At 41.6% G+C, this 22,129-nt stretch overlaps 1 protein-coding gene across 1 annotated transcript in view; it reads left to right on the forward strand.

Moving 5' to 3' along the window:
* The first annotated feature begins 1,447 nt into the window (after positions 1–1,447).
* The window catches only part of LOC124554026, a 182,602-nt gene continuing 161,920 nt past the window's right edge, over positions 1,448–22,129 (forward strand). Inside the window, exon 1 of the mRNA XM_047128052.1 lies at positions 1,448–1,540. The gene's annotated coding sequence lies outside the window, so the exon portion shown is untranslated. The remainder of the gene's footprint in view (positions 1,541–22,129) is intronic.

The raw sequence follows: 22,129 nt of genomic DNA on the forward strand, positions 1-22,129 counted from the left end.
TAATAGAAACTGGTTTCGTCGCGTTATTCTGCAGACTGTTTGTTACTGCTTACGAATCCGTGTGTGAACTGCTCGATTTAAATGCGCCTCGTATCCTACGAAATTTTTGTTACCATCCGATTTTTATAGTCTCTCTTTTAATGAAGGCCACAGAAATTTTCATTGTCTTCTGCTATAATGTACTGTTTACCTGTTAATAAGGTGTGATAACATATACATAATTGATGTCGCATTTTTTTGCATTTGCAATGAAGAATCCTCTACTCACCAAGGCTACAAACTACAAAGCATAGGGCCTACTCATTTACATCCATAACCTGCAAGACATTGTTAACTGCATGGCACTAGGAGGCGAGAAGCAGCACCATTCAAAGCATTACGTATCATTCCGAGACAAGACATAATAAAAGCTGAATACCAATACTGTCAAAACCTGCTGCCATGGCGTTCTCCATGTGAGAAAGTACGGAAAACAAAAATAACGTAGAATATGAACAACGTACCGTTTACTTACAATGGATTTAAATCGAGAAATTCACACTCAGCTTCGCAAACGATAATAAATATTATACACGTAAGTCCGCTAAACACCTCGCAACGGAAGCAATTACGTTTTATAGGAAACAAAATAAACTTGAAGTCATTTACCCCTCAAAATATTACGGATGCGAGCAGAACTCAAAAGGTGTATGAATAACATATTTACAGCGCAATACGAAGAGTGCAATAGACACGAGCAGCCGTAATTAGAAGCACACTGTGGTAAATCAAACTTTTTGGCTATGAATTTATGAAACAAAAACAAACTCGGACGACTAAAAATCAGCCAATAAGAAAACGAGATCTAGGACTGCTTACAGCGTTGCAATTGGGGTGGCAGAATTTCTTCCACTCCCATGGCGTGGAGCAGCACTACGACAACAGCGCGCCAAGCGGCCAGGAAGCTGCACTGTAGAGATAGATTTCGTATTCGCATAAATACTGTACGAAGAAGACTAGAGTAATTCGGAAAATGGTTTTTACAAATGGGAGCGTATGTAGTGCAATAAATTGCACCAACAATAGGAAGAAGACACCACATTTGTCGTTCTTTAGGTTTCCTAAAGACCCAGAGAGGTACATACAATCTTACATCTATGGATTATTTATTTACTATTGCGTTATGGTTATAAGTTCATTATTTATGTGATGCTTAACGACTTTAACGTCACATTTTAGGAGCAGGAAATGGGCAGTGAATTGCGGAAGGGACGACCTTTTGCAGAAAGATGTCCTTTACCTGTACCATAACGTAAAGTTCTGTTCGCAGCATTTCGAGGCAAACCAGTTTATGAATGAATTAAAAAAGAAGCTGGTGTGGAATGCAGTACCTACATTATTTGACGTTCCAAAAAAGTCGCAGCAAGTGCCGCTGGAGAGAAAGCTGCCACAGACACACCGTAAAACAACGCCGAGAGCAAAAAAACTGTTTTTTGCCACAAAAGTAACCCCTCGCTCCAAAACATCAAAATCCTCAATACAGTCTCGTTTTGAATATGAGGTAAGTATTTGTGTCTTGAAAAAGCGAGTGAAGTGTTAGAATGTGAAAAACGTTAGATTCTGTGTAAAATTATTACGGAGCAAGGGCAGTAACGCAACAAATGGAGTACTAGGACGACCTGGTCCAGAAAGACAGGCATATTTTTTGGATCGCGGTATCGCGCCTTAGCGTGTAGTTTGTTTAGTACGTAGTTGTCAGATAAGTATGACCACACCTTCAGACGTTGGATATTTGTTAATCCATACTTGTTCAATAACCTGACAAATGTGCAGCGTTACTTCGTCGGTTTGGTTGGAAAGAGTTGGCTACTCTGTCCGAGATAGTGTTCCAATCATTGTGAGTTGTTCAGAGTGGTTTGTTTTGTATACAAACAGTAGGGCCGAGTTGTCAGTTCTAAGTATTCGTTATTGCAAAGAAGACTGCGAATCCACTCGTGAGAAAAGTAAGTGCAACTTTGCGTAACTTTGTACTTTTAATTTTCCACGTCGTTTCCTTTTTTACGTATACATTATAGTAGTTTGTTTCACAACTACTTTAAATTTGTAAATTAGCACGCCAGTTGAATCGGAAGGTTAGTTAATTAGCCTTCCCCAAGTTAACTCGCTAAATGCGGTATATCACTACCCAGACCAAGGAGAGGACATAACGATTTCGCACGTGGAAAAATTAAGCAAATACTCGAAATGACCAAATCCAGTTGATAAGAGCTATTGTGTTTGTCAGCAAATAGTTTTGCAAACTTCCATAGTCCAGACATATACGAAGGGAAAGATTTCTTGTCGATATGGAAAGCTGAAAATATCCTCTTGTGTTTGACTTAAAAAAAAAATTCCAGACTTTGTTGATTTTTGTGTGTGTGTGTGTGTGTGTGTGTGTGTGTGTGTTTTTTTTTTTTTAATCAGAAAAATAGTAAGACACCACGCACCGACGTTGTAAGTCTATCGTTGCAGTAAAAGGCCGAAAAGAAATGTGGAAATGATTAATTTGGATTTGAGTGTTCAGCAGCTGGTATTGATGCTGCTTTTTGGCTGTGTTTTTCTTGTGTTGGTGGACTAATTAATAAATTGACGGTAGTTAATGAACAAAATTAAGCTACAGCAAGATAATTATTTTATAATATTTGTAATACATTCAAAGCTAGTAACAACAGCAGAAAATCTTCAGAAGAGTGGGAAATTAAATTCGAGTAGAACATGTGTTTTTAAGAATGAGTTGGATTTTGGTTCAATGTAGCCTACGTCAAAAGTAACACAAGTCCATAGTAATTGATGATGCTCTTTGCTTCTTGCCAAGAAGGTAAAATGTTGAGATGAAAAGATGGATATGAGCTCTTTTCTCCAAATGAATCATGTTCAGTACTCAGGCATACAATTTTTTGCCAAAATATTTTTGCCTTCCATCAGTAGTTGTGTTAGACATGTGTTCAAAGAATGTGGTATCCATGACAATATATAGCAGTTTCGAAAACATACAGCAGTGCATGTGTGTGTATCAGAAGGCCCATAAACAGCAAACTAAACATGTGATGTCTGTTCCAACCATATTAATTTACTGAGTGTGAGGGCATAGGATGTTTAGTTGTTCACAGCTCCACCCACCAAAACCAAACACATTTCCTTGTGGAGCGAAAACTGTGTGCTTTCCTCACAGTTCCAGGCTTCTGGCACTACATGCATGCTTACTGGTTCACTGCACAGAAGGACAATCATTTCGTAAATGGCTACAGTACACACAGGTTCTGTATTGTTGGCTCTCCAAAGTAGGCAGGGGCCACAGACAAAACACTGATGGCCTGAAATGGAATGAGTTTTATGGTCAAGAACTAGGAAGCCCTTGTGCAGGACGTTGTTCACTAACTACAGAGCATTTGGTGCCATTAGCATGTTGGTGTTTACGGCATAATTTTTATATTATATGGCTGTTAATATGCTTAACTGCTAGGCCTATGGCTTGCTTCCTCACAGTGTGGGTGGCCCAACTAAACAAACTGATACTATGTCATAGCTTTGCCCCATAATGTAAGGGCGACATGGCTTGTGACATCATGTGTGTGGAAACAGTATGGGAACAGATCACTGACATTCATTGTATTTTTTGGGATGTTGGTTGTAGTGCACCCCGAAGGCCAGCCTAGTTTGGAATATGACAGTTTGCTTGTGAGTAGCTGAAACTAGCAGATGTGAATACCAATTTTTGAGTGTGGTAACATATTGACTTATAGCATAGTCCAAGCTTGAGATAACGTCAAAAGATAATAGTTTTATTGTCAGTTGGTGAAATGTATCGTATGCTTCACTTAATCTGCTTGCACTGTCTCTTTTGATCTCTACCAAGTACACCGTGCAGTGAGTGTTGCAGATTTGAATGTTGGCTCTGAAATCTGCCCATTATAAACAAACCGTCAGAAATATTTCAAAATGAAATACACTGTGGTAATTTTTAATGTAGCAATCAACATGAACCTATACTTTGACAGTTTGGGGAGGTGGGCGAGTGTTAAAAGCCCACCTTCCTCGCCCAGCACTAATGACCTACACTTGTGTTTTGTGCTTCTACAAGAGCAGACCGTCAACATCATAATAGTGACCACCGGTCTTCACTGGGGTTGTTTCAGCTGTACTCAAACTTGGTGATGAACTAGTTGCGTTGCTTTAGTCTGCAGATCATATTTTGTGCTGCTGTGAGGTACATCATGTTGCAAGTTTTAATTAGAATGAACAAAACTACTTTGACCTACAAATTTCCTATTGGTACAGGAAAATTAGATTTTTAAGTGCTGATAAACAATAGTAACCATACACTGTAGATACAGCAAAAAACAGAGAAAACAATTTTTAAGTAATGATAATTGCTGATAACTAGTATGAATAACACACAATCTTGCAGACAGTAGACACAGCTCTAACTGAAAGACTTTTTAAAAAAAATCATGTACACAGCATTGTAAAAACGTTTATCCCACTTAGTTGATAGCGGAACAAACACTGGTAGCAGTTACTTCTGTAAAATATCCAGGATTATGCGCACGGAACAATTTGAACTGGAATGATCATATAAAATTAATTGTTGGTAAGGCGGGTGCCAGGTTGAGATTCATTGGGAGAGTCCTTAGAAAATGTAGTCCATCAACAAAGGAAGTGGCTTACAAAACGATCGTTCGACCTATACTTGAGTATTGCTCATCAGTGTGGCATCCGTACCAGATCGGGTTGACAGAGGAGATAGAGAAGATCCAAAGAAGAGCGGCGCGTTTCGTCACAGGGTTATTTGGTAACCGTGATAGCGTTACGGAGATGTTTAGCAAACTCAAGTGGCAGACTCTGCAAGAGAGGCGCTCCGCATCGCGGTGTAGCTTGCTGTCCAGGTTTTGAGAGAGTGCGTTTCTGCATGAGGTATCGATTATATTGCTTCCCCCTACTTATACCTCCCGAGGAGATCAGGAATGTAAAATTAGAGAGATTAGAGTGCGCCACGGAGGCTTTCCGGCAGTCGTTCTTCCCGCGAACCATACACAAGTGGAACAGGAAAGGTAGGTAATGACAGTGCCATGTAAAGTGCCCTCGGCCACACACCATTGGGTGGCTTGCGGAGTATGAATGTAGATTTAGATGTAGTCTGTTCATTCCTTTATTCGCAGTGTTCTAATTATCCTTTCCTATTCAGGAATTTGGTTGGCACGTGTAGAAATGATGCTTTCCACTGTTTCCAATTTTAAGTTTATCTTTGTTCTATGCATTTGTCTGCTAGCTTTGATTCACTTTATAGCAACACTCACATATAATATGTTCCTTCGATATTATTTCGTTCTTTCTTTTTTATCTCCTTGGCCCCTTTATGCTAAGTGGCAATCCATTATAAAATAAGCATCCTGCATTTATAACATTTTGGAGCTCGTAAAACAGTTTAGTTCAGCCCCGATCATGTTGTGGGCATCTTTTTAAGCAACTGGGCATTCCGACTACTGCTTCACAGTATGTTTATTCCCTCATTAAGTTTGTTGTAAACAATCCACTGCATTTCAAAACAGTGATGTACATCAGTGGTTTCCGACCCATGGGCCGCAGTCTGCTTCCGGGCCGCAGACAGTGTGGCACTGGGCTGTGAATGCTGGTCGAGAGTTGAAGACGAGATAAAAATTATCATGAGTTTCAGGGGCTTTACTAGTCAGTTGTCAAGGCAGCAAGTGCAGGATGAAGTGCCCCGTCACTGTTCTGTATTGCTCACAACAGACATTCTGTAATATCGAAACCTGTCCTGCTTCTCTCAGATGAACTGTCAATACGTCTCTTTAAATGCAGAAAATTACTAATATCGGGTGCCACCAGGCAGCTGGAAGTCTGCATCTCAACGGACTGCACTACCGGGGCAGTGTATGCCTTAGACTGGCTGCTCTGGTGGATAAACACACAATCGTAATTTGTCCATTCGGTAGTTTCTCAGATATAATTATTCACAAAAATGACTTACTCGAATGTTACTCATTTAATACCCTGAGACAAGAAAAAATGCGGTTAGTGATTTATGTGCCATCCACAGCTAAGGTTGTGAAGGATGTAGCTTTGCTTAGATTCTTACTACTGGAAGGGAATGAAGCTGCCATCATCCTTTTAAGGAACCATCCTGGCATTTGCATGGAGTGACACCAGTATGTGGATGGTCTACTCGAGAATTGGTCCTGGGTCTCTTGAATGCAGGTTGAGGGTGTTAGCTACTACACCACTTTCCTCAGCACCTTTTTGGAGGTATTACGGAATTAGTGTTCACTGAGACAGTTGATGGGCTTTTTCGCTAACTACCTGTGTGAATGAGGCCTTTGAACTTACTCGCTTTGAAAATAACTACAGGAGTACATTGAATACAGGCAAAAATTAATCAGTTCTAATCCAGATATTGATTCTGTTGCGTTGTGACAAACAATGTGAAAAATCTCATTCAGCTATTTTTAAAATTGACCATTCAATTTTGAATTTTCATCTAGTTGTGACAGCTTAGTGAACATAATATTTTCTTCATAAAAAAAAAAAAATTACATATTTTTCAACCGTTCATGCATAGTATGTTTTTCTAATTAGACCTACTGGTATGTGAGTGTACCTGTGCTCTCTCTCTCTCTCTCTCTCTCTCTCTCTCTCTCTCTCTCTCTCTCTCTCTCTCTCTCTCTGCAGGGACAGCATCCTGACTGGAAATGAAGGAAAAGAGGAGCTATGAACATGTGTCCAGAAATGCATCATTGCCATGTTTCTTGCGAAAGAAAGTTCCACTGACCACATGCCGTGCATTCCTTCTATGTTGCAGGATGTGAGACTGATGCAGCATATTGTAAGCAGGAGAATGGTCTGGTATTTATGTCGAGAACAAGCCGAGATGGTGTTGGGGTATGGTTAGGTAGATGTAAACGGTCAAAAGGCAGCACTGCTATATCAAAACATGTATGTTCACAGGCACCAACCACATCACACAACATTTCAGGTCCATTTTGGGCATTTGTGTGATCATGGGTCCTTGATAGGTGAACGTGCAGGGAGATGTGTGGTGTGGTTGGTGCCTTGGGAACATACTTGTTTTGGGGTAGCCATGCTGCCTCTCGACCATTTCCATCTGCTTGGCCGTATACAAAAGCTATGTCAGCTTCTTCGTGACATAAATACTGGGCCATTACGGCGCTTACCACATGGTTTGCCAATCTCACACAGTGTGTAACACACAAGAAACACAAGACATGTGGTCAGAGGAACTTTCATTCATCAGCGCCATCTATCATGGCGATGATGAATTTGTGGACACAAGTTCATATGACCTTTTTACCTCCATATCCAGTCAGGGATACATCCCTGCAGTTTGTTGGTTTTATATTCGCACAAATAATCAAAAATTTTCAAAATATCACCCTTTTGCATCGATACACTTCTGAAGGCAGTTCCATGCGTGGAACACATTCCGGAATGCCTCTTCCAGAATGTCCTTTAGAGCTGATGTAACATGTGCCTGGATGCTTTCAATCGTATCCCAATGTTTTCCTTTCATGACTCCTTTTAACCGAGGAAACAAAAAAGTCAGCGGGAGCCAGGTCAGGACTGTAGGGAGGCTGGGGAACCAATGTGTTCCTGGTCCTGGCCAGGAAGTCGTTGACAATGAAGGCGCTGTGACTCGGCGCGTAGTTGTGGTGAACTTTCCACGTGTCCTTGATGTTGCTTTGGCAGCGTGAGAGCCTCCTTTTCAGTCTTTTGAGCACTTCCAAGTAGAAAGCCTAGTTCACTGTAGTCCTGGTAGGTACGAATTCGTGGTGGACAATCCCTCCGATGTCAAAGAAGACAATGAACATAGTTTTGATCCTGGACTTGCTCATGCGTGCCTTCTTGGGATGGGGTGATGATGGGGTGTGGCACTCTGAACTCTGCCTTTTCGTCTCAGGGTCATACTCAGAAATCCACAACTCAACACCAGTGATAACTGAGTTTAAAAAATGAGGATCGTTTCCAACATTTCTTGGCTCCGAAGCACTCACATGTGCTTGTGTTTGTCGGTCAACACTTTTGGGACGAGTTTGGCACACACCTTTCTCATGTTCATATCTTCGGTCACAATGCAGAAAACAGTTGTTTTTGACATGTCTATCAATTGAAGGCTCAGCCGTCTGTCAGAGTTCAAACAATTGCGCTCACACATCACATTTTCGTCGACTCGTGCGGTTGATGGCCGTCCACAGCGAGGTTCGTCGGTGATCTCCTCTCGGCCCTCCATGGACGACTTGTGCCATCGGAAAACTTGTGATTTGGACAAGCAATCGGTCCCAAAGGCATGCTAAAGCAATGGAAACGTTTCTGTGGCGAACTTCCCAATTTTAACGCAAAATTTGATAGCGTACCGTTGCTCTACAGAAAGATCCATTGTGCCGTGTTACATAAACTCAAAATGGGGTTGACGGAAACGCACATCCTGACTCTCCAGCAGCACACAGCCGAATGAGACAAAGAGCATTAACACCCCCCTCCACTGAGCCCAGCCGGTTACAACACGCTGTGGTGTACCATTGCGTCAGAAAAAAATTGGTTCCATTACTTATGGAAGGCACTCTGTATATTTTTTTATTTGTATATTTAATTAATGAGCCTCTAGGGATTTTTTGTTTTTTACAAAATAGGTGGTCTGCACAGTTAAAAAGGTTGAGAACTACTGATGTACATAATTACACCATGAGAAAACATGACATTAATTACTCCACATTAAGATTGTCTTTGACACAGAAAGGGGTGCACAATGCTGTAACTAAAATTTTTGACCTCTTACCTGGAGATATAAAATGTCTGACAGACAACAAAGTAAAATTTGAAGTCAAACTGAAGAAATTCTGTTTGATGTCTATTCTGTAGAAGAATTCCTATTGCTGTAATGTGTAAAAAGTGATGAGTAGGAATTATTAACTCACTCACATTACCTGTAGTACCATCGAAGTCATTCCATGATGTCTTAACGGATGTCCTATCATCCCATCCCTTCTCCTTGCCATTTTTTTCCACATATTACTTTCCGATTCAGCGCAGAACCATCTCATTCCTTGCCTCACCAGTCCACCTAATTTTCAACGTTCATGTGCAGCACCAAATCTCAAATGCTTAGATTCTCCTCCATTTCGGTTTTCCCACAGTGCATGTTTCACTGCCAGACAATTCTATACTCCAGGTGTACATTCTCAGGAATTTGTTCCTCAAATTAAGGCCTATGTTTGATACTAGTAGGCTTCTCTTGGCCAGGAATGCCCTTTCTGCCAGTGCTAGTTTGCTTTTGATGCCCTCCTTGCTTCATCTGTCACTGGTTATTTTACTGCCTAGGTAGCAGAATTTATTAATTTCATCTACATCGTGACCATCAATCATAACGTTAAGTTTCTCACTGTTCTCATTTCTGCTACTTTTCGTTACTTTCGTCTTTCTTCAGTTTACTCTCAATCCGTTGTTGTTGTTGTTGTTGTTGTTGTTGTTGTGGTCTTCAGTCCTGAGACTGGTTTGATGCAGCTCTCCATGCTAATCTATCCTGTGCAAGCTCCTTCATCTCCCAGTACTTACTGCAACCTACATCCTTCTGAATCTGCTTAGTGTATTCATCTCTCAGTCTACCTCTACGATTTTTACCCTCCACGCTGCCCTCCAATGCTAAATTTGTGATCCCTTGATGCCTCAGGACATGTCCTACCAACCGATCCCTTCTTCTTGTCAAGTTGTGCCACAAACTCCTCTTCTCCCCAATCCTATTCAATACCTCCTCATTAGTTACGTGATCTACCCAATTAATCTTCAGCATTCTTCTGTAACACCGCATTTCGAAGGCTTCTATTCTCGTCTTGTCCAAACTATTTATCGTCCATGTTTCACTTCCATACATGGCTACACTCCATACAAATACTTTCAGAAACGACTTCCTGACACTTAAATCTATACTCGATGTTAACAAATTTCTCTTCTTGAGAAATGCTTTCCTTGCCATTGCCAGTCTATTTTATATCCTCTCTACTTCAACCATCATCAGTTATTTTGCTCCCCAAATAGCAAATACTTTAAGTGTCTCATTTCCTAATCTAATTCCCTCAGCATCACCAGACTTAATTTGACTACATTCCATTATCCTCGTTTTGCTTTTGTTGATGTTCATCTTATATCCTCCTTTCAAGACACTGTCCATTCCGTTCAACTGCTCTTCCAAGTCCTTTGCTGTCTCTGTCTGAATTACAATGTGATCGGCAAACCTCAAAATTTTTTATTTCTTCTCCATGGACTTTAATACCTACTCCGAACTTTTCTTTTGTTTCCTTTACTGCTTGCTCAATATACAGATTGAATAGCATTGAGGAGACGCTACAGCCCTATCTCACTCCCTTCCCAACCACTGCTTCCCTTTCATGCCCCTCGACTCTTATAACTGCCATCTGGTTTCTGTACAAATTGTAAATAGGCTTTCGCTCCCTGTATTTTACCCCTGCCACCTTCAGAATTTGAAAGAGAGTATTCCAGTCAACATTGTCAAAAGCTTTCTCTAAGTCTACAAATGCTAGAAATGTAGGCTTGCCTTTTCTTAATCTAGCTTCTAAGATAAGTCGTAAGGTCAGTGTTGCCTCATGTGTTCAAACATTTCTACGGAATCCAAACTGATCTTCCCCGAGGTCGGCTTCTACCAGTTTTTCCATTCGTCTGTAATTAATTCGTGTTAGTATTTTGCAGCAGTGACTTATTAAACTGATAGTTCGGTAATTTTCACATCTGTCAACACCTGCTTTCTTTGGGATTGGAATTATTAAATTCTTCTTGAAGTCTGAGGGTATTTCCCCTCTTTGCTTAGAACTCTCAATCCGTATTCTGTACGAATTAGACTGTTCACTCCGTTCAGCAGATCAGGTAATTCTTCTCAACTTTCACTCAGAATAGCAATGTCAGCACCAAATGGTATCAATTACAATGTTCCACCATCCGTTTTAATCTCACTCCTGAACCTTTCTTTCCTCTCCATCATTGCTTCTTCGATGTACCGATTGAACAGTAGTGGCTACATCCCTGTCTTACAACCTTCTTCATTGGAGCACTTAGTTCTTGGTTGTCTGTCCTATTATTCCCTCTTGGCTCTTGTACATATTGTATATTACACGTCTCTCCCTGTAGCTTACTCCTATTTTTCTCAGAATTTCAAATATCTTAAACCATTTTACATTGTCTAACACTTTTTCCAGGTCAACTAATTCTATGAACGTGTCTCGATTTTTCTTTAGTCTTGCTTGCATTATCAGCTGCAACTTCAGAATTGCCTCTCTGGTGCCTTTACCTTTCCTAAAGCCAAAGTGAACGTCATCTAACACATCCTTAATTTTATTTTCCATTCTTCTGTATATTATTCTTGTCAGCAATCTGGATGCGTGAACTGTTAAGCCGATTGTGTGATAATTCTTGCAGTTGTCAGTTCTTGCAGTATTTGGAAGATGTTTTTACAAAAGTCTGACGGTATATCGCCAATCTCGTACACTCTACACACCACTGTGAATAGTCGTTTTGTTGCCACTTCCCCCAGTGGTTTTAGAAATTTTGATGGTATGTTATCTATCCCTTCTGCCTTATTTGATTTTTCCAAAGCGCTTTTAAATTCTGATTCTAATACTGGATCTCCTATCTCTTCTAAAGTGGCTCCTGTTTCTTCTTCCATCACATCAGACAAATCTTCCCTCTCATAGAGGCCTTTTATGTACTTTTTCCATCTGTCCACTCTCTCCTCTGCATTTAACAGTGGAATTCCTGTTGCACTCTCAGTGTTACCACACTTGCTGTTAATTTCACTGAATGTTATTTTGACTTTCCTATATGCCGAGTCAGTTCTTTCGATAACCATTTCTTTTTCTTCACACTTTTCGTGCAACCATTTTGTCTTAACTTCCCTGCCCTTCCTGTTTATTTCATTCCACAGTGACTTGTATTTCTGTATTCTTGAATTTCCCTGAATATTTTTTTCTTTCATAGATCAACTGAAGTATTGCTTCTGTTATCCATGGTTTCTTCCCAGTTACCGTCTTTGTACCTATGTTTTTCTTTTCAGCTTCTGCGATTGCCCTTTTGAGAGATGCCCATTCCTCTTCAACTGTACTGCCTACTGAGCTATTCCTTATTGCTGTATCTATAATCTTAGAGAACTTCATGCCTGTCACATTATTCCTTACTGTTCTCGTATCCCATTGCTTTTTGTGTGTTGATTCTTCCTGACTAATCGCTTAAACTTCAGCGTAATCCTTATCACCATGACATTGTGATCTGAGCCTATATCTATTCCTGAATACATCTTACAATCTAGTATCAAATTTCACAATCTCTGTGTCACCATGATGTAACCTAACTAAAATCTTACTGTATCATCAGGCCTTTTCCAAGTATACCTCCTCGTCATGTGGTTCTTGAACAGAGTATTCATTATTACTCTCTAAAATTTATTACAGAACTCACCTAATCATTCTCTTCTCTCTTTTCTTCTCCCGAGCCCATATTCTCATGTAACCCTTTCTTCTACTCCTTCCCCTACAAATGCATTCCAGTTCCCCACGACTATGAGATTTTCATCTTCTTTGACCAGGGTGTATACGGCCCGGGACATCCGCGAGATCCGGAAAAAACCCGGGAATTTTTTCATCCGGGAAAAACCCGGGAAGTTTTTAGAATTCCAGGATTTTTCATTGTTTTTGATTTCAGTTAAAGTTATGTGGGTTTGACATGTAAGATCTGGTACGCTGACAAAGAACTTTAATCCACTACTGCTGAATAATACTGCAGCAATGAAACATAATCAGAGAATAACACCAAAATAAAAGTTTAGTTGCATAGAAAATGGGTAATTTACACAATGCACAGACCAGAGTGCCGACATCGAAAAGTGTCAAAGGGTTTAGGTCGAAGATTATGCATTACGTCCGTAACAACTAACGTGCATTCGATGTGCGTGACGTCACAATTGTTTACATTTCTAACAGATCACCAGAAAATGTTACGAATAGTGGCTTGAGATGCGTTACTTTTGTAGAAATGCACTTTGCCGAGTTGAGCGAGTTCGGCCTACCTTCGTAACGTATGCGCCACGGCCTGTCTTTCTCGTAGGCCTCGTGCTCTGCTTAACTGCCGTCATTCGCTAGCGAGATCACGTGACATGAGCTATGACTAGCTGACAAAAGTGCATCGCTCCACGCAATCTCTATTTTAGAGTTTTGGAAGCTACCATGCTGTAATTTGTGTGTATACTTTCGCAATACGAAAATAAACTCTGTGCATATTGTCTCGCATCAAACAACTTTCCAAACGCATTGTTTTTCCTGGATTTCGTTTCCTAAAGTGCTGGGACGTCCTCCGCCGGTATAAGACCTTTACGATTCAAAGTACTGATAGGTTTTACAGCTCCGAGGGAAAGTATACTGTTACTTAACACGGATGTATTTTCACCCACTTTATACGTAATTTCATCCGGAAGAAATTGTGTTTTTAACCGTGAAATCCGGGAAACATCCGGGAATTTTTTTTTTCTTGTCCATGTAGACACACTGTTGACGTACTATATTACCCTTTCAGCATTCTCATACGCTTTTTATGTCTCTTCATCTTCAGCTTGCGACATAGGCACTTATACCTGAACTATTGTTGTCGGTGTTTTTGCTGTTGATCCTGATAAGAACCGTATCACTGAACTGTTCACAGTAACACTCTGTGCTCTACCTTCCTATTCGTAACGAATCCTACTCCTGTTACACCATTTTCTGCTGCTGTCGATATTACCCCATACCCACCTGATCAGAAATTGTTGTCTTCATTCCATTCCATTTCACTTCAGTGGCCCCACTATATCTAGATAGAGCCTTTGCATTTCCCCTTTTCAGATTTTCTAGCTTTCCTACCACGTTCAAGCTTCTGACATTCCACACTCCAACTCCTAGAACATTATCTTTTCATCGGTCATTCAATCTTTTTCTCTTTGTCACCTCCCCCTTGGCAGTCCCCTCCTGGAGATCCGAATGTGGGGATTATTCTGGAATCTTTTGCCAGTGGAGAGATTGTCGTGACACTTTTCAGTTACAGGCCACATGTCCTGTGGATACACTTTGTGTCTTTAATGCAGTGATTTCCATTGCCTTCTGCATCCTCATGCCATTGATCATTGCTGATTCTTCCACCTGTAGGGGCAGCTTCCCATCTCAAGGACAAGAGACTTCCCCGAATCTCTGTCCGCTCCTCCACTGCCAGATAGTTGGTTGTTCAAAGCAAAAGACAAACAACCATCCATTACGGAATGTGGGCTCTTGAATATCATATGCTGGGAGTGCCAGGCCTTTCTACATTGGACAGACTGGGAGGTCAATCTGCACCGGGCTTAAAGAACATCATAGAAGCCGAAGATTGAAGGAGCCTGATTCAGCCTTTTTGGAACATTGCCTTAACAAAAACCACAACTACATAATAGATGTCGAAGTCCTACACAGAGAAAAAAAGGGGACAAAACTGAGCCAGTTAAAAATTCTAGAAATAAAAAAAATACTGTGTGCCCTCCACCTATTATTAAGTGAGCAAATCCTATTTAATTATTTACCTATGTCAGATGATATTGCATCTCCTAGATAGGAGTAAAAGTTTGGGCCACAATTTATGAGTAGGTACACTACTGGCCATTAAAATTGCTACACCACGAAGATGATGTACTATAGGCGCGAAATTTAACAGACAGGAAGACGATGCTGTGTTATGCAAATGATTAGCTTTTCAGAGCATTCACACGAGAATGACGCTGGTGGCGACACCTACAATGTGCTGACATGAGGAAAGTTTCCAACCGATTTCTCGTACACAAACAGCAGTTGACCGGCGTTGCCTGGTGAAACGTTGTTGTGATGCCTCGTGAGAGGAGGAGAAATGCGTACCATCACGTTCCCGACTTTGATAAAGGTCAGATTGTAGCCTATCGCGATTGCGGTTTATCGTATCGCGACATTGCTGCTCGCGTCGGTCGAGATCCAATGACTGTTAGCAGAATATGGAATCGGTTGGTCCAGGAGGGTAATACGGAACGCCGTGCAGAATCCCGACGGCCTCGTATCACTAGCAGTCGAGATGACATGCATCTTATCTGCACGGCTGTAACAGATCGTGCAGCCACGTCTCGATCCCTGATTCGACAGATGGGGACATTTGCAAGACGACAACCATATGCACGAACAGTTCGATGTTTGCAGGAGCACGGACTATCAGCTCGGAGACCGTGGGTGCGGTTACCCTTGACGCTGCATCACAGACAGGAGTCCCTGCGATGGTGTACTCGACGACGAACCTGGGTGCACGAAGGGCAAAACGTCATTTTTTCGGATGAATACAGGTTCTGTTTACAGCATTGGATGATCGCATCCGTGTTTGCTGACATCGCGGTGAACGCACATTGGAAGCGTGTATTCGTCATCACCATACTGGCGTATCACCCGGCGTGATGGTATGGGGTGCCATCGGTTACAAGTCTCGCTCACAAAACCTGGCAAATAAAAAGGGAAGGACACCCTTCCACAGCATGCCCGCACCATCTAGTGACCAATACTCAAACTACAGTCCATGTAGCACCTCCCAGACAAGCAGGAGCCGTAAGAACACACAAAGGAAGGGAGGGGAAGAATGAGAACATGCGCCCGTAAAATTACGGGCACCAGACTTTCGGGCAGGCTGCACACGCCTGTATTTTTACGGGCATCGGCGCCTAAGTGTTAATGGCCAGTAGTGTAAAAAGTCCTAGGCTGATGCATAAATTTAGTCCTAGGTATGCATAGTCATGTTAGTGTAATTGCTGAATTGTGTAATTCATATATAATTTGTCAAAAAAATGGTCATTGAAGTAATTTTACAAAACGCCAAGGTTCAATACATTAAGAAGTTGAGATTTTTTTCTTTGCCTAGTCATAAATGTTTAGCATGTAAAAGATTATTTAGAAATTAATATGTGACATGAATGTAAAATAACTTGTTCCAAATCATTATGATTTATCATGTGAATGATCCATAGAATGTGAAATTAACTAAGATTCTTTCCCACATGTCTTTCTAAGCATTTGCTACAGGTACGGTAATTTTCTATAGTTCTTGTGTTGTGGAAAATTTGCATATCTCTGTTTAGTGGTGCTGCACAGTTTATCATCATTAGGAAAATTGTCTCATGTTTGTACAAACTAACTCTCAATAATATGTTAAACTATTTAAATTTGGTTTTGTAGGATTCCCACAGTGATAGTTCTGCTGTGCATGAGATGGCTTTCTTTTGAAGTTTTGAAAATCTTTGACTATGTACATATGCTGCTCCTCATCGTATTGGTATAATGTGCAATATGTGTAAATTCGTAGTACATTTTTAGTAAGCTTTCCGTTTCATCCATACGGGACTTTTCTTCATGAAGAATAAATGTGTACGTAGTTTTGAGATCATCTTGTTAATGTGGTTTTCCTATGTCAGCAATTTCTCCACCAGTTATTGCTGTAAGTAGATTACAGTCCACTTTTTCTAGCTCTGCATCTTCAGTGAACAGAATAAAAATCTTATGTGCTGGCACTTAGGTTTCTTTGAAGTTTTGTACGTGTTGTTTTATTTCTGTTAATGAATAGGTTATTTTCTCAGAAATATCTATCATTTGAATGCCCTAACTATCTCTCTTTTTGCAGAATCTTACTAATGAAGTTGCGTTATCAACATGTGTGATCACCTCTCCATTTACTGCAAAATATTCAGTTTTTGAAAATATAATGTAATTGTATTTATAGAAAATCTACTCACCAAGTGGCAGCGGGCGAACACACATTTAATGGTATTAAAAAGTTCGCAAGCTTTCGGAGCCAGTGGCTCCTTCTCCTGGGAAAAGGGTTGAAGGGAGGGGGGGGGGGGGGTGAAGGAAAAGCACTGGTGAAGTTTAGGGAAAGGGGAGAGTTCAGGTAAGTCACCCAGAATGGATTGGATGAGAAAGAAACTGATTCCAGGGGACTACACTGGACGAGATTTGGAAATCTGAGAACTTAAAGATGGAAGAGAGGGTAATACGCAAGACAGATTACTGCCAAAACATCGTGCACTAGTTAACAAGATCAGAAAGCTAAGTGAATTGTATGTGGTAGTGGTTGAGGGGGGGGGGGGGGGGGAAATAAACGGGTCAGAAAATAAGATATAAAAAACTAAAAACGAGTGACAAAAGGAATTATTTCTGAGAAGAAATGCCGAGACTGAAAATCAGCGTGAATTAAGGCAGGTAGTTGACGAGAACTGAGGACATGTTGTAATGCTAGCTCCCACCTGTAAAGTTGTGAGAAACTGGGGTTACCTGGGAGAAGAATCCAGATGGCACATGTGGTGAAACAGGCACCGAGATCATGACTACCATGTTGCAGAGCATGCCAGTAATGCCCTCTGCCTATGCAGACTCATTCTAACTGATAACTTGGTGGTAGTCAGTCATGCCAGTGTAAAAATCTGAATTGTGTTTACATAACATCTGGTATACGATGTATCATTCCACAGATGGCTCTCCCTCTGGTAGTACATTTTTGCCAGTTATAGGGCCGGTATATGTGGTCATAGGAGGGTGCGGAGGGCAAGTCTTGCAGCAGGGGTGGTCACAGGGTTGGAGCCTGAGAGTAGGGAGGGTTGGGTAGTACAGGGAGATAGGTGCAGGAACAGCACAGGGTCTGACAAGGGTACTGCAGAGATTGGAAGTGCGACAAAATGCCATTCTAGGTGTGGTGGGCAAAATCTGAGACTGAATGGACCTGATTGCAGTCGTGGCAATGTTGAAATAGCTGATTAGCACTTTGCTGTCCGCACATCTTGTACAAATTTATTCACTTGGCACCGGAGCGCTTATTCGGATTACTTAGCTCGTCACCTTTCCGTTGGTGACAAGCTTCAAACACATTGACTTTTGTGCACTTTAATTTTCCAGAAATCCTCTATTTTGCTGTGTTGTTCCACAAACTTGAATTTTCTTTTCAAGTAACTTCTCTGCAAATTCTACACATTTATAATAATTGTCCATGCAGAGGTGATACCACTTTCCATCAGAAGGTGCCAATAGTTCCATCACTGTCTTTGCTAATGGCTGTCCAGCACCGGAATATATCTTGAATGAGGAAATGTATCTCACAGCATCCAAATGAGTATGCCATACTTCATAATTTTCGACAGATTGCAAACTTTAAAATTTAACTGTCCACGCTGAGGTATCGTTCCTTCATCAATTGAGATGTTTTGACTTAGATTAAACATTTCTTTAAACTTTTTGGAAAAATAATGAAATACAAATTGCACTTTGACAAGCCAGTCAGCATTATCCGGTGTATTGTTGTTGTCGGAAAAATGTAAAAGTGATAATATTTGTCTGAATCGGTTGCGGGACATTGTTTTGCGAAATATCAATTTGTCTATCAACAGATTCGTTGACTAATAATCACCGATCCTTGCTTTTTTTTTACAATTCCCATAAGGATAGCAAGCCAAAACCATTTTCTGAGTTAGGCCCCCATAACGTCAGCAAATTTGGCAATTTTTTTAAAATCCAGTTTCCTTCTATTGCAATTTTGACTATAGTACATTTTGGTTTCGTTGCTAATATATTTGAATAGGTCGTTCCCAATATATAATTTCACAATATCCTCGATGCTCTGTGTATCTTTGGGAAATATGTTTGGACCCAGGGATCCTTCAAATTTATTATTGGTCCTCAGTAAACCAAAGTCTGACCACTATGCGCTGTCTTCTTCATCTGATTCAGCCAAATCAGTTGGCAACTGTAGTGTTCGCCAAAGTCTTCCTAAGATTCTGCTTCACTTTCATTTTTTTGATATCCAGTGTCTTCTTCCCAATCGGCCAAGTCGTCCAGGACATCAGACAAGATGTCCGTGCATTCATTGTAAATAATCCTATTGTCTCTTCCGTCTGCCATGATGAAAGGGCACAAGCGTGAAATAAAAATAAAAACAAAAAACTTGTTGGCATGTGTAGCTTATTGTTACCTAAACAAAACGCCAACATAATTCAAAAGATACTAAAGTGCTGCCACCGGCCACTGCGCGATACTATGCTCACGACACCAATGTGGTGTTGCCGGATGGCATAGTGTTAATATATTCAGGACCAGAATGATACTGAGTGATGAGTGGTGTACTCCAAAGTTGTTTTTTGGAGGGATCGGCCGTACCGGGGTCGGATGTGATGGCCCGGAAAATCTGCTTTTGAACTAGGCTGGTGGAGTAAATATGTCGAGTGAATGCTGGTGATGCAGTGCTGTAAAGAGTCTGCATCTGAACAAATATGTTTGCTTCGAATGCCGAGGCTATATGGGAGGAAACATTTGACACGGAAAGGATGGCAGCTGTCAAAGTTAACTGCTCTTGTTTGTTAGTAGGTTAATGCGAACAGAAGCGTGTAACTGATCTTCAGTGAGAATGAGATCAATATTAAGGGAAGTGGCACGGGATTCGGAATAGGACTATGTGAAATTGAATTGGGAGAACGTATTTAGAGATTCCGAGAATTTTAATAGGTCACCCTTACCGTAAGTCCATGTGGCAAAGATGTACTCAGTGTATCAAAACCAAACCAGGGGCTTATGGACCCCAGGAATGCAGCCTGCAAGTGACCCGTGAAAATGTTGGCCTAGGAAGGAGCTATCGTGGTTCCCATGGCTCTGCCCCTCATCTGTTTGTATATCTGCTTCTCAAAGGTAAAGTACTTGTTGGTAAGCATAAAGTTGATTAAGGTGAGCAGGAAGGATGTCATAGGTTTGGAATCAGGTGGGCAGTGACTGATAAAATATTCAGCAGCAGAAGCAGACATTCCATGTATGTGGGGGGGGATGTTGGTATAGAGTCGGGGTGGCATCGTCGGCGACAAGGAAGGTGTATGGTGGGAGCGGGAAAGGCAAAGATTTCTGATGATCTAGGAAATATTTGGTGTCTTTAGTATAGGAGGGAAGTCTTTGTAGTATTGATTGCAGGTGTTGGAGACAGATGTACGTCGGGTGAGTGTTTGAAGCCAGCAACTGTTTAATATCCAGGCTGATTGGGTTTGTGGATCTTACAGAGATGGTAAAAGGTAGGGTGCGTGGTTTGGGTACGGGAAGAAGTTCTGAGGTGTTAGTCTCTGTGAGGAGCCTGAATTTTTTTACAAGGGACTGCAGGTCTGTTAGAATGACAGGGACGGGTTCTCTATGGCAGATGCTGTATGTAGAGGTGTCGGACAGCTGGAGTAGACCTTCACTTACACCCATCACTGAAGCACCACAGTGGTAGATCCGTTGTCTGCTGGGAAAATAATGATGGAGTTGTCAATTTTTAGGAAATGGTGAGCTTGCAGTTCTGCAGAGGAAAGGTTGGGGTCATGTAGTAGGGACCTGAGGAAAGGTTGTGAAGTAATGCTGGATGTGAGGAATTGCTAGAAAGTTTGTAAGGGATGACTTTGAGATAGTGGTGGTGGATCAGGTTAGAATTGTGGTCTGTTCGAGACAGGGTTCAGTGTCAGGTCTGCTTTTGGAATGGTTTTGAGGTTGAGTTGCAAAATGATATTTCCAGTTGACGTTATGTGTAAAGGAAAGTGGATCCTTCAACAAAGCAGCATCCGGCAACACAGCCTTTCCAATTGTGTCCTCTGCTCAGACTCACTCGGTGCCCTCCAAAGTCTGTGTGCTGTAAACTGCTCATCCCTTAGTGCAGTGGGCCCAGGAAAACTGTCACTTGCTCACTCTTTGTGGAGCCAGTGTCACGTTTCTGTGGGTCTTCGGTCGCGTCGGTCTGCCAGGAAACGAGGCTACTGACGCAGCTGCCGAGGCTGCAGTCCTCGTACCTCGGTCTGCGAGTACCTAGATTCCACCAGATGATCTCTGTGTTGGCATCTGTCAGGAGGTGGTGTCCTTTTGGCATCACCGATGGTTCTCCATTCACGGAAATAAGCTTTGCCTCATTAAGCCTCTCCCAGCTCTTCTGCCGGGAGGCTGTGTATTGGGCACTGCCTTTTTAGCCATCGTCATCTGCTAAGTTGCGCTACTACACCACTTTGTACACATTGCATGCAAATTTTAACTTTCCCCCACTTCCTGCTGGAATGCCCTTTTTTTAACAATCTATGTTCCAGCTTGCGTTTTCCATCCGATTTATCAGCCGTTTTAGTGAATGAGGCGCGGGCTGTCAACCGCATTTATTTTTTATCCGCCAAAGCAATATGACGAAGGTCATTTAATTTTAAGTTTTGGACCTCCATTTCTGCATGGTGCTGTGTTTTTTTTTTTCCCCCCCTCCACGTGCCTGTTTTTAGCTGTCTCCAATTCTCTTAAGAGCTTCCAAGAATTCCTCACATCCAGGCATTACTTCACTACCCTTTCTCAGGTCCCTACAACATGACCCCAATCTGCCCTTTGCAGAACTCCAGGTGCTCCATTTCCTAAAAGGCGATGACTCTGTCGAGATCCTTTACGGCAATGCGTCACCGTAATTACCCTCACCGGTCCTTTTCTTTTATCCCTCTTTCTGCCCCCTCAACCGTTTTGCCAGGAGGAGGAGCCAGTGGCTCCGAAAGGTTGCAAACTTTAATGCCCTTATATGTATGTTGTTTATAGTGACTGACAATATTATTTACTAAAATGAGCAAAGAGACCGTACCTGTTCCTTCTATAGGCTCGCCATCGACTCCACGTACCTCTCCGACTCCTTTGCAAAAGACGAGGACTGTGATTCGGAGTGTACTTGAGCTGTAAGCTCTGGGGAGAGGAATTAGGGCTCATCCCGACTACTGATGTGCTACGTGCTGAAAGCGAGCGCCTGCTCTCGACATGCTCGCCTCTGGAACCGACTGAGTGTGTGTGATCGGTATACTGTGGTGCCTTATACCTGCTATAGACCCATAGGGATATCTACTACCAAAGTATTTTATTTATTTGTCACACTACCGGTTTCAGGCTTGCTCCCATCTTCAGGTGTTTATACGTTTATGTACATGTTTATATGCTGGAGATTAATAAAGATGAAGCACATAATTAGAGTTATGCTGTGGTGACAGTATTTCCACTTAGTTACACAC

Source organism: Schistocerca americana, chromosome 11 (genome assembly GCF_021461395.2).
Source record: "Schistocerca americana isolate TAMUIC-IGC-003095 chromosome 11, iqSchAmer2.1, whole genome shotgun sequence".
Lineage (NCBI taxonomy): Eukaryota > Metazoa > Arthropoda > Insecta > Orthoptera > Acrididae > Schistocerca > Schistocerca americana.